Genomic DNA, 12,642 nt, shown 5'->3' on the forward strand with positions numbered 1-12,642 from the left:
TCCTGAGTGCCAGAAGAACCCCCTTTCTGAAACTTGAAAGCCCCTCAGAAACCTCAAAACCAATGTACCCCAGGCTGAACTTATCTTTTTCTTGTGGCTCAGGTCTTCCTTCTCTATTTTTCTATTCCAGATCCTTTCTGTGAAGTATGTGTCTCTTGTAACACTCACCAAGAGCATTCACAGCAGTAGAGGTTCTTTCCAGAGGGACAAAATGATGTCCTCTGTAGGTGTCACCCCAGCCACCGCAGCGCTTGCTTAGTGGCCTCATGAAGAAAGAAGTTGTGGTGGCAGGGCTGGAGAACATGGGTGGAATTTTCCTTATCACCCTTGTCCTGGCTAATGCAACTTCTCGGTTCTTAGTCTGCCACCCATAGAGACCCCCACCGACACTCTGCCACCAACAGCGGCCAGGCAGCCCACCTGTGGTAGCTTGATTATATTGGTCTCTTTCACCCCCAAAAGGACAGAAATTCATCCGTACTTAAATAGACACATCCTGGGTGTGGGTTTGCAGCGCCTGCTTGAAAGCTATCAGCATCATCTGTGGATTCACAGAGATCTTTCTTGCCATCATGGCATTCTGCTTAGCACTCACTCTGGTCAAGGAACTCATTTCACAGCACTGGCAGTGCAGCAATGATCTTAAACCCATGGAATTGCCCAGATGGACCATTTACCCCAGAACCCAGAAGTGGCTGGCCTAGTTAGACTGGCTTAGGGAGACTCAGTTATGCCAGCAGTTGGAATACAACGCTCTGCAAGGAGACAGTTTTACAGGATGCAGGATGTGTGGGCGTAGCATCAGAGAGGCCATTTCCCCATGGCCTGGTGCACAGGAACAAGGAGAAGTGAGAGTGCATTCTCACCACTACATCTAATAATCCGTTCACAGAGTGTTTGCTTTCCGTATCTGACAAGTTGATCGTTGCTAACCTGAAGTCAGTTCCCGGGGAGGAATGCTTTCATCCGGGTCACAGCAGTGATTCACTGAATTGGAAGAGAAGATTGACAGTTGGTCATTTGAGGTTTTTATTGTTAAACGTATAGGCCCAAAATAAGGAATTACTTTACTGGCTGGAGTGATTGACTCCAGCTGTCAAAGGAAAATTGAATTGTTGCTACTCATTGAGGACAAGGAGGATCATGTGGAATCCAGAGGGTATTCTGCAGTATCCTTTAGCAGTCCCACGATGGTGGAATGGTTAAAGTTAATTTAAAACTTTAAGCTGGGTGAAGTGGCATATATCTGTAATCTCAGCACTTGGCAGGCTGGAGGACTGTAGGTTCTGGGACAGCTGAACAGGCACTTTGTGAAACCCTACAATCAATCAATCAATCAATCAATCAATGAATAGATCTGTGGATATAGCTCAGCATGAGGTCCTAGGTTCAATCCCCAGGCCTGCAAAAACAAAACAAGCTCTAACAACCAAAAAAGGCAGGACAACTGAGGACTCATCCTCCTGAATAGAGGTTTATATGGCTGCCGGACACAGAATTAACCAAATGAGCTTCTGGTGTTGGTGAGGGACATGTGAGACAGAACTATCAGCTGTGATCTTCAAGCAGCTGCTGAAATGAGGACCGTGGCCTCTTTGCGTGTCTTCACTTGTTATATATTTACGTGCATATGTTATACCTTTCCTTTCTTTTTTCGTTTTTATTTATTAATTTTTTATTAGTATGTATTTGTGATACATAATAAGTACCTTCATTGTGGGGGATTGGTGCACACACTATTGCTTCTTAGTCCTTCTTCCCTTTCCCTCTCCCTCTCTCTCCCTCCATCCACAGAGGCCCTTCCCATCTTCACAAAGTCTGTCTCCCTGTTTCCTATCATCCCTCTTTTATCTTGCTGTTTAAATTATTTATCCTTTGGGCTTCTCATACAGGAGATATGATGTGACATTTACCCTTCTGTCACTGATTTATTTTGCTTACCATTATGGACTCGAGGTGCATCTATTTTCCTACAGATGTGTCTAGTTTATCCTTCTTTATGGCAGAGTAGTACTCCACTGTGTATGAATACCACATTTTCTTCATCCTTTTATCTGTTAGTGAGCATATAGGCCACTTCCACAATTTAGCTATTGTGAGTTGTGCTGCTATAAACATGAGTGTACATACATAACTGTAATATGATGTCTTTAACCCTTTCATGAAGATACCCAGAAGAGGTATACCTGGGTCAAATGGTACTTCTACATGTAATTTCTTGAGGAATTTCCATACTTATCTCCATCGTGGTTGTACTAGTTTACAATCTCACTAACAGTGTAGAAGTGTTCTGTTTTCCTCACATCCTCACCAGAATTTGTTTTTTTTTTTTTTTTTTTTTTTAGTTCTTGATGACGACCATTATTTCTAGGGTAAGATGGAATTTCAGTGTCATTTTAATTTGCACTTCTCTAAGGAAATAGGTGTGGGACATTTTTTCACCTCATTGCTCATTTGTACTTCTGTGAAGTTCCTGTTCATTTCAGCTGCCCATTTCTTGATTGGGTCTTTTATCTGGGGGGCTAAATTTTTTTGAGTTCTTTATATATGCTAGAAATAAGTCCTCTGTTGAAGGAGTCACTGGAAAAACATTTTCCCCGTTCTATAGGTTGTCTCTTTACTCTGTTGGTTGTTTCCTTTGCTGTGTAGATACCTTTTATAATCCCATTTGTTGATGGTTGGTGTTATATTTTGTGCAATTAGTGTTCTGTTCAGAAGGTCCTTGCCTGTGTCTTCAAGAATTTTATCTATTTTATTTTCCAGCAGATTCAGTGTTTCTGTTTTTATATCTAAGTCCCTTTTAGTTTATATACAAGTTTATGTGCTTAACCCTACATAGAATCTGTAGGTGAGAAAATATCCATTGGAGCTGTAGTGAAATTTGAGGGGCAACTATCAGAATAAAAAATGGGTAGAATGTTTGGACTTTGAAGCTCTTTATTTTGGTGAAAGGTGAGAATTTGGTCACTTATAAGAATGATATCTTGCTAGATGGAGATATAAAACTGCTTCATTGTACTGACCTTAAATATGTGAAAAAGGGAGACTATGGAAGCTGAATGGCTAAAGGAATGTGTTGTTCGGTTAGTGATCCATCGTCTTTCACCTCCAGATCTACTTGTTATCGTTCTTTGACTATGGAACAGATTGCTTTAATAATTTCATGATGTCTCTGAGACCTCTGCCACCCTTGAGCCAAGTGGTGCTCTCTCTAATCTCATCTGGATCTCAGCTCTGAGAGCAGTGATCACTTCCTTGGGTGCTCTATCTCAGTCCTAGGAGTGGGGGCTTCTCCTGATGCCTGCCTTTCCTCTATTTTTTGAGTTTTCTTTATCTCTTACCAGCACATTTCCCACTTATGCTAAGGCTTCCTTAGTCAAATTATTTAGTCAAATTACTACTTGAATTTTGTCTCCTGATTGGCCCTTGATTTAAACTGCCCCTCTTAGAAACTGGATGGCAAGAAGTGAAATTCATGGCTATGGCCATTTACATTGTTCAGATTGTGCCCCTGGGTTCCAGCAACAGCCCAGTTTTCATCAAAAGAGACCAACAAAGGGCTAGAGCCCATTCCTCATCACCACTCCGAATTCTGAAGGCATCAAGGTGAAAAGAGCCCCAGCCTTGGGCAGAGCGATGGTGGTTGGAGCCAGCAGAGGACGGGAAGACCAATGGTACATGTGGAAGCCCCCCAGCAAGAGCTCACTGACTGTGCTTTCAAACCCCAGACCTTTTTGACTCTCAGCAATGTCTCTTTTCTCTACATATAAGTAGAAAGAAATAGAACAATTCAGGCAATAGGAGGATCCTCATGTATCTCTGTCAAGAGGAGAGATGGAGCCAAAGAGGGAAGATAAACAGGTTAAGGGCAGAGTGGTGTAGAATGCTCTAGTGTAAAGGTGTTTACAGATTAAGGTAGTTGAATAACATGTTCAGGGACTGAGCTTTGGATTTCTCTTGTTTGTCAGCCTGATAAATGCACACTATACAGAACAGGATAATTAAAATTACAAATAAGAAAATATACTTAAAAACCAGTCAAATGTAGAGTAGAAAAATGAGGCTAGAGTAAGAGAAGAGAAATGAAAGGAATAAAATTAAGACTTTCAGCAGGTTAAAAACAAAACCAGAAGCGTAGAAATTACAGAGACTAACTAGGGAAAAATGTGACAAAGGAACTCACAATTTAAATATTAAAATCAAAGGCTTAGAATTTCAAGAATATGCTTGTGAATAAACCTAAAATAATAAAGGAGATAAAAAATGCTTTAAAGTGCAAAACAATAAAGGGAAAAATTAAATGAAACAAAGTGTAAGCCAGGTAGCTGAAACATTTTAAAGGGAGATTTAAAATAAGCTAAACTTAGTCAAAGGAATACAGCATTGTGTAAGTGCTTAACACTTGGAGAACAAAACAAACCAAAAATAAATATAGAAGACAAGAGATGAACAATTTGAAATATATGAAGAGCAAGCATTTTTTTTAATAAAAAGCAAATTACTTGTGATTCAAAGGCACCTGATTTTATTTTTTTTTAGTATTGTTCTCCAGATAGCAAAGTTGCCACAAATTCTATTGCATTGTCACTGTAACTTTGATTCTCAGGGTCAAGGTCTTTGAAAAGCACGCTCATGGGTTCTTTAATGCAAAGCCAAAGTAGCAAGCAGTTCAAAATAGGGAGCTGCTTCAAGTTTTTCTTCCTTCCAGGAGTCCTGTCTTCTGTGATTGTGTGGCTTTCAGTTCAATACCTGGAGGAATTAGAACAGGGCGGAGTGATGTCGGCCTCTCTGCGCCAGTCCTGTCCTTTTCTCACCACTGGCCTGGAAGCCCAGGATAAATACTCCGCCCACATTGCCTGCCTACCTCCCTCTTGGAACTGAAGCTATCATGGACCCTTCTTCCTTTCTTCGAACCCCTGGCTGCAACTCAGGCAGTCACATTGTTTTGTAATATTTTTGCCCCCAAGTGGAAATGAAGTTGTTGGCTTTCAAACTTTTTGGCTACTACCCAGAGTAAGAAATATACTTCACACTGTGACTCAGTATGTACATACCAACAGAAAAAGAAATTTTATAAAATGAGACCCTTTTTAAATCACGTCCTGTCATTTTCTGTTCTTCTGTATTCTGTCTCATAGAATTGTGTCAGATGGGAGCACAGTCAATGATTTTCAAAAATATTTTGCGTCTATCCACACTAAGAAATACGTTTGCACTATGTAGGCATCTATATAATTAAAAGAAAAATTTACAAACCAATGCTGACTTTAGTTTTCTATTGCACTGATTATAGTATGGCTTATGGCTTCTCAGAAAATCCTGCCTATATTACTACCCCAAGCCAACAAACAAGTAAGGATGATTAAATGCATGAGCACAACTATCAGTGTCGTTCCAACACCAAAAGCCACAGGGTTAGAGTGGGCCCGTACAATGAGAACCATTCCACGAGTCACAGATGAGTCCTGTGCCCCAAAGGAAGAGGCAGTCATAGATTTTAGCCTTCTCCCAGATTCTCCTTAGCAGACTGATCCTTGCATTATCACCTGGCCACCCTTCAGACATCGTGATGCTTTGCTGGTCCTGGGAGCACAGGCCTGTAATTCCAGCACTCTGGGAGGCTGGCAGGACGATCACAAGTTGGTGTTCAGCCTGAGCAATTTAGCAGCTTAGTTTGACTAGGATACAGCAGGTAGCTTCTTAGTAAAAAATGCCAGAAAAGGTTCCCTCTAAAAAACAGGCAGATGCCAATAAGACCAAAAATCTGCACCTCCACGGTCCACCAATCTGACACAATGAGAAACTCAGCCAAGGAAAGTGCCTAGTGTGGTGGTAGAATTTTCAGAAACATTCTTCATACTAACAAAACTCTACTGCTCCGTATTGCTGATCTCACTTGTACACTCTGCCCTTGTTCCATGAACATTATGAACGGTAAGTACTTCTGTGTGACACAGCCTCTATTTCCAGTATGCTTACAATAGAGGGTGAGGGTCAGGGATGCTGGAGAAAAAAGCTCCCAACCAGTTTCTAGGAGATATCACTGCACTGGAGTATCTACTGGACATATTTTAAAAATTTGACACAAAACCCAACATAAATATAAAGTAGATATTATTGATATCACTGAATATCCAGGAGAGATTTGTTTTCAGGCTCAGCTCAATACAGGACTCAGTAATGTTCTGTGACCCATCTTTCAGCTGTGCTTCCCCTGAGATGGCTTTTTTCTCAAGGTGGTTTCCCTTATGGCAACAAATATGGCGACAGTATTGTCAAACCCTAAAGCATCATGAACTTGGTAGAGAGAGGGATATCCTTGCATAGGGCCATGTTCCCACTCCTAAACCATCTATTATGTCTAGGGAAGTAGGAGATGCCAGTGGTTTAAACTATGGCCTCCTCCTGGAGCTGTGTGGACAGTGAACACCCCATGAACCATTGGGTTAAGCATGGTTGTGGGCTTGACTCTCCAAAGAAAATATGGGGAGCTGTGTCCTGGAGATTGTGAAAGCAGAAGCTAAGCTGCCAATGCAAGTATTTACTCCATTGAACCTGAAGGGCAGTGCGCAGACAGGGAAAAGAGGGTGGGGAAGACTTGTCAACAGGTAGGGACACAGGAAGAGCAGCACTCTAGTGGAAGGAGCAGCATGAGTGACACTGGAAGCCATTGGTGTCACCTGGTGTAGCAGGAGCTTCAGGGATGGTGGGAGATGACAATAGAGCTGACAGGGCTGATCATGGATTCTGAATTGCAGGCTATGGATGGGATGAGCTCTAGTAGCTAGTTGGAGACAAGTTAGCCATCAAGTGGGCACTGAGAGACTAATTTTTGTCTTTTTGAGACAGGGTCTCCTATGCAGTTCAGGCTGGCCCTGAGCTCACTTTATCGCCCAGGCTGGTCTCAAACTCGCAACCATCCTCTTGCCTCAGCCTCCCGAGTGCTGGGATTACAGGCGTGCGCCACCGCGCCCAGCTGAGAGACTAATTTGGCATTGGGCATATTCAACTGGAGAAGACACCTTAGAAGATCACAGTAACACAGATAGGAGTGGAATGAGAGCCAAACAGGGTAGCAGTGTGTAGCAAGGAGGGCAACTGATTCCAAAGCTCTGCACCTCTCTGTCCCCTAACCCCAGGAAATGTCTCATTTGGTTGACTGATGCAAAAGAGGGAGGATTCTTTAATGTTTAATTGGCTTCAAATGAAGACTAAATAGTTCCTAGAAGCTTTACTTTTCAAAAAGGAAGAAACCACCTGTGGGAAGAACAAGTGAGCTCATGGTTATGTAACTCACAAGTCTATCCCATTAAATAAACCATTAAGTTAGTTTGCAACCAGAGATGGCATGAAGACATTTGGAACTCACCACAGGCTCCAGAGGCCTCTGCAGAGCCTGCTGGTGAAAATCCCTCTCCTCCCTGTCCCTGAAGACCTCAGTTCCAACTGTGTCGTTAGTACTTATGAGGGCGCATTCTTAAGACCAACAGATTATGGGTGGGAGGACAGAAAACTTATTAGGTTGAGCAAAATAAGTTTCTCTCCTTTCTTTCCTATTCCTAAACACTTGGGTCCAAGCAGTGTGACATGTGCAGGAATATGGAGATGATGCTCAGCTAGACCCAAACCTCCAGAGGCTCTGGTCCAGTGCGGGAAGTGAGATGGTTAACAAGTGTGATGGAGAATCTGACAGAGAGTGATGGGAGGAGAGGTCAACTGTATGTGGGAAGAAGAGGAAGTATCTCCTCAGAGGAACTCTTAACACGGAGCCTTGACGGACATGTAGCTAGAGAAGGTATGCAGGCGGAGGGAAAGCCATCGGGGAGTGCTTATTTGGCAGACAGATGTTTGAATCTGGCGGGGTGCCATGGCAACCTCAACCTTGTGAATGTCTTAGAAATAAGTAGGTGCTTCTTTTAGAGGATTCTCAGAGCTCCTGGATCCAGGCAATTGGTTCTGCATCTGCTCATGCTGGGACTGAGTTATCTCGTGAAAATCAATATACACATTTATACTTGACATAAGCCATTCGATAATCTTATGAAATTCTAACAACACTGAGGAGTGACACGATAGGGAGAATCCGATTGCACAGGATTCACCGAGAGGCACAAATGTGGGAAGGAAGGAGATGCTGGGCTTGGGAGATGTGTTCCAGCTCACAGGTCTTTTGCTTCACGTAGAGAGGACGGCACCTGCCCTGCCCCCTGCTTGCTGCGACTCTGCTTCTGTGTTTGATCGGATTGGCGCTGTGGGCCCCCTTTCGTGCCTTCAGTTATTCTCGTTCTTCATTTCAGGTGCCAGAATCGCCTGACAGTTGTGACATCTGCTTAATGAACAATCCCGTTATGGAGAGGTAGAATGAACAACAGACAAACGCATGCATGTGCACACACACACACACACACACACACACACACACACACACACACTGTGGAGAAGGACATTCTCTGATTAGAATGCATTGAGGACACAATGATTTGATTATTATTTGTTAGAATTTCTTAAGATAAGACTTCATTATACAGCCTGGATTAGCCTTGAGTTTAGGATCCTCCTGTCTCAGCCTCCTGAGTGATGGGATTACAGGCATGTCTTGGATCACATGTGGGGAAGGGCAATCCTTCAATTATTCTTGTTAAATGTTTGGTATCTGCCCACTGTACTAGCTACACCCTTGGTTCTTGCTCAATAATTGGTATTTGAGGCTGCAGTCCGAGAGGCTATACGCCCCCTGATCCCAGACTGTTGCCTCTTGTTTTTCTTGTCTCTCTTTACTTTTTCTTTTCCTCCATGGGTACCTTGTTCTCAGGACCTGACACACTGGATAGAAAAACAACACATATGCATTGGACAAGAGTGATGACTAATCCATGGGGAAAGATATCTGATATTAATGATATGGGCTCATTACTATGAAAATAAGTCAAACAAGATTTTTCTGTCTATTAGAGCCACTTACAATTATTTTAAAAATAAAAGGTAATCCTGTAGGCATTGAAACATGGATACTTAATGCCATTTTGATGTCTTTATTTTAAAAGAATTCTTAGCAGAAAAATTTTTACTATTCCTGCTCTATTTGTGTGATGTCCATGTGTCATGGACTTCAGTGAGAATGCTGCTAGTCTATGCCCTCCAACTTGGAACCTGACGTCCATGGTAAGCTCACCACAAGCTATGACTTGGTTACTATTTCCCAGTTCTCTCATCATCCTTTTGTCCTGCCTCCTCCTCTTTTGACATTGCTGTCTATGCTAAAATAGAGTTGGCAGAAACACAAAGACTTCCCAGATGAACGCCCTGATTTGACACATTGTGCGCTCAAATCTCTGGCCAGTGAGATATCTAAGGTCTTCCCACGCTGTGAATGAGCCTGGCTGGAGGCATCGCCCCTTCTACACGTTGTGTTTGGTGCAGACGGCTAGCTCTAGTCTCATGGAGGGACCACTTGCTCACTGTCAAACCCGCATCTGGGTTAACAGTGGATTAACAGTGATGTTAATTTTGGGACACTGGTACATGCATAGACAGAGCTTGCTCATTTTCAGTCTGTTTACCGACTCTTCCTCTCCTCCCTACCCACTGAGCCCCTTCCCTATGTCCAAGGGTCTGCCTTCTGGTTTCCTGTCATGACTCCTTTATTTTATTCATTTATATTTTAGGATTCTCATATAAGAGAAAACATGTGATGTTTAACTTTCTCAATCAGTCTTCTTTCACTTGCCGTGACAGTCTCAAGTTCCATCCATTTTTCTACAAATGACAGGATTTCACACTTCTTTATGGCTGAAAAACATCCTACTGTGTACATGTAGCACAATTTCTTTGTCTATTCATTTGCTGATGGGCATCTAGACTGTTTCCATTGTTTACCTACCATGAACTGCACTGCCATAAACATGGGTATGCGTGTATCACTGTAGTATGATGTCTTTGGGAATGTATCCAGGACAGGTATAACTGGGTCAAGTGGAATTCCTACCTTTAGTGTTTGTGAAGAGTCTGCATACTGATTTCTGCAGTGGTGGTACTAGTTCACATTCCCACCAACGGTAAGGAGGCTTCCTTCCCTCGCTCAGCCTGACCAGTATTAGTTTTTGTGTTCTTGATGGCAGCCATTGTGACTCCCACCTCTGACATTTTATCTTTCATTGAAAATGCCAGGCCAGTGAAAAAAGATGATGAAATGTCTTGGAATCCACAGAAGGAAGGCAACACACACGGGTGCCCACAGAGTGGAAGGTCATGATTGTCACACAGCACAAAGGGGACACTGAAACCATGGCAGCATCCTGCATGGGAGGGTCATGCTGTACCTGAGCCAATGGTCACCAAAAAGGACTTTCAAATTCTATGTTTGAAGTAAGAACTTAAGAGCAGGAGGAGAGATGTCACCAAGTGCCAGCTTAGTTTTCTTCCTAGGCTGGTGGCAGGCGGGTGATACAATAGACAGCCAGCATTTCTATTTCAGCAACACATTTGCCAGAATCTTCTATTGCATCATTGTAAAAAGAAGTTTCAAAGCATGATCTCTCTGGGTGAAGGTAAGAAATACCAGGTGGATCAGTCATAGGGAAATTCACAGCTTTCCATTACCTTTCAGGAAGCTGGGGCTGGAACACCCACTCCCAGCAATACGGCAGCCAGCTTTATGCTTGGCACAAACAGTGAGGGATTAGATGTGTAAGAGATGACAGAATTAAAACTAGTTTGACAGACTGAGGCCAAGATGATAAATGTAACATAGACACATGCTAAGGTCTTTAGGTCATTTCTTGTTTCTTCTGGGATTGATGTGGTTTGTTACACAGGATTACAGGAAGATGCTGCTATGGACTCCATAGGTTGTCCCTCCCACCCCAGTTCCTGTGTGGAATCCTGTTCCCCAATTTGATGGTATTAGGAGACGAGACCTCTGAGTGGTGATTAGGTCATGAGGGGGAAGCCCGCATGAATGGGATTTTCTTCTTATAAAACCATGGGAAGTCACAGGACCTTTCTTCTGTTTACCATGAGAGGAGTCAATAAAGATGGCAGCTTGCAAACAGGAGGCAGCCCTTCACCAGACACCAGATCTCCCAGCACCGCTGGTCTTGGGCTTTGTAGTCTCCAGAACAGTAAATGTTTGTTGCTTAGGCCATCCAGCATATGATAACTTGCTACAGCATTCCAGCTGGACCAAAATGCTCTCAGTTATTACAGCTGGTCTTGGACAAGAGCAGTTTTCAAATGTGTTTAGGGGCTGTGGTACAGCGTGGTGGTAGAGTGTGCTCAGTAAGCAAAAAGTCTGGGTTCAGTTCCTACCATCACCAAAAAGAAGTCCATTTAAAATATTTTTAATATGCCATGCATGATTATTTTATATTACTTATAGTTTGTATCTAGTAAATAAAAATTTCTATAATGTAGTTTATTTCTACTGAATCTCAAGTTGGCTATTTCCTTTGATATTCAGTGATTTTATATAATTTATAGAGATGGATGTCTACTGAGGAACCTACAAGGATATGTTGCTCCCCACTACATTTATCAAAATATAGTTTTGGGCCAAAGAGCATTAATTTGAATTGGTCAGCTGGTTTGGATTTGATTGGACTAAATAACAGATTAAGCCAGATGAGAGAATATTAGCACATCGGAAAGTAGGATTGCAGAAAGTGGCATGGAAAGACACAGATAAAAAATGGAGCGACTGAGGGCACAGAGGATAAAATAAAAGATCCAGTATGTATTAATCTGAGAATAGAGGTGATATAGGAGGGACAATGTGATGAGACAATTTTTTAAAATTTCCATAATTGATAAAAGGCTGCAATCTATAGATGTAGAAAGCAACCTTTACACTCAGCAGAATAAAAAATCCATATCTAGACACACTGGAACAAATTTTAGAACTCCACAGAGATAGATTCATACAAGAACCACAGACTGTGCCAGGTACAAAATAAATGGCAGAAGGATTTTCAGTAGCAACATAAACCAGGATATAGTTGAACAATATCTTTAAACAGGTGAGAGAAAATCACTATTAACCTAGAATTGTACATCCAGAAAAACAAGAATGAAACAAATATATTTCCAGGCATATACAGCTGCTATCATTTCTCTACAAATATATAAAGACTAATGGAAAATATAAAATATATACAGACTAATGGAACTTCTATGAAATTTAAGAAAAATAGAAGGAATTAAAGAAAGAATGGAAAGAAATCAGAGAAAATTTCTGATATGCAAAAATAAATGTAGACCAAAAAGTCAAACAAGTATAAATTTAATAAAAAATGCATATATAAGATTAAAAACAGAAATGCCTACTATGTGGCACTGCAGAGGAGGCAGGTGGTAACATACTGCACGAGGGAAGGGTTCAGCTGAGAATGAAAGGTTCTGGGGTCCTTGCTTGTTAGGCAGGGAGGAGGAATTTACAGATGTTAATTAATCATAGAGTTTCCTAAGATGTTAAGTATATATGATAAAAATGTTTTCAAAAGTAACCATTAAAAATAAAAAGAATACTTCCAATCTTATAGAAAGAAAAAACTGGAAACATAAGTATAACCAACTGAAAGAAACTGGCAATAAAAGAAAGATAATCTTAGAAAAAAGAATGAATAGAAATTGTGAAGTAAGTTTGTA

Source organism: Chinchilla lanigera, unplaced genomic scaffold (assembly GCF_000276665.1).
Source record: "Chinchilla lanigera isolate Chin_1 unplaced genomic scaffold, ChiLan1.0 scaffold00022, whole genome shotgun sequence".
NCBI classification, from domain to species: domain Eukaryota; kingdom Metazoa; phylum Chordata; class Mammalia; order Rodentia; family Chinchillidae; genus Chinchilla; species Chinchilla lanigera.